The sequence below is a fragment of the Oxyura jamaicensis genome, chromosome Z (assembly GCF_011077185.1).
Source record: "Oxyura jamaicensis isolate SHBP4307 breed ruddy duck chromosome Z, BPBGC_Ojam_1.0, whole genome shotgun sequence".
In the NCBI taxonomy this organism is placed as follows: Eukaryota; Metazoa; Chordata; class Aves; order Anseriformes; family Anatidae; genus Oxyura; species Oxyura jamaicensis.
In genome coordinates, this window is record NC_048926.1 from 25950221 (window position 1) to 25951640 (window position 1420).

The 1420-nt window shown below is 41.4% G+C and overlaps 1 protein-coding gene across 2 annotated transcripts in view; it reads right to left on the bottom strand.

The window, feature by feature from the left end:
- The window catches only part of SV2C (synaptic vesicle glycoprotein 2C), a 112343-nt gene that overhangs the window by 109716 nt on the left and 1207 nt on the right, over window positions 1-1420 (bottom strand). The gene's annotated exons all lie outside the window — the stretch shown is intronic.

Below are 1420 nucleotides of genomic sequence, written 5' to 3' on the forward strand. Positions count from 1 at the left end.
ATTGATCTTGCTGACTTTCTTTCTTTCTTTCTTTCTTTCTTTCTTTCTAACATTATTTAAAGATGTTTGGAGGCACCATGTGTGTCAATAACATTAATTGACAGACTGTTTTTGTCAGTAGTTGGCCTATGGGAAGCTTTCCTCCAAATACATGCATTTAAGTCCACTTGGAACATATGACTATATTTAGAGAATTCTATGTTCCTGTGGAATTCAGAAAATAAACATTTCCTGTTCTCACATTACAAAAACAGATGTTTAAAGAAAGAAACAAAGAAAGAGAGAAAAGAAAGAAAGAAGGAAGGAAAATACATGCAAAATAATAACAGAAATGGTTTAAGGTAAGCTATCATTCAGTAAAATTATAGAAAATTATTAGGTGAGGGGGAAGGAATGGAGTCTCCGCTTTATCACGGTGCCTTCTTCTTTATGAAAATGCTGAAAAAAATGCTTAGTTACAGAGAAAATTATGAATATTATACAAAACACCATAATATAGTTTTCCTTCCTGCAAGGACCTCAATCCATGAAACAAAAATCCATTGTAAAGCTTCAGTAATTCAGAAGGACATATGGCATAGTGAACCAGGGCTCTTTCCCTTAGAGAACTCAGAAGAAAAACACTTCCAACATAAGTATACTATTCACAATGTTTCTAATCGGAGAACTTTATTTGGTTTTAGTTTTGTTTGTTTGTTTGTTTTTCTTGAAATCCTTTGTGGTTAATTGTAAATTCATCAGGAAGTTCCTTCCAAAATCTCCTTATGGTTCAACTTCTAATACTATCCACAATTCTCTCACAAGGCAATAGTCTTTGGCATGGTTTGTGCCACCTCTACAGATTGGTCTAGCTTCTCCCCCTCTTTCCTAAGGCAGAAGTTGCTGTGAGCTCCCTGCACTGCAGTGCAATGCAGCCCAAGTACCAGCAGTACCAATTGTGTTTGTCTGGGTAGGTTTCCCTTGTGTTGTACTAACCACTGCAATCCCCCCATCCCTATCAGAGATACACTCAGCAGCATCCTAATTCTATGAGGGAAGGAGAGCAGGATACTATGAATCACTGAGGAGCCTCTGGATGATCTCAACATCTTTTGATGAGACAATTTCCCTCCTCCCTGCCTATTTTATATGCATCTTCCTCATTTCTTACTTCTCTCCTCGTGCCCCCCCCAACCCCCCCCCCCCTTCTGCACAGATGTGCTGTGGCAACCCCAGCCCCATGACTCAGCTCCCACTCTCGCCCCCATGCACTGTGCACCCACGGTGCTTCACAAGTTTAGGCACCCAAGACTTATCAGTGCCCTCCATGCTCAATTACCCCTGTGTCGCCTCGCCCTGAGGTCCCTGGAGTGTCCTGCCACTGCTCAGGGCTACCAGACTGGCTCTTTTCTTTGCATCTCTCAGGCTCTTCTGTCCTGCA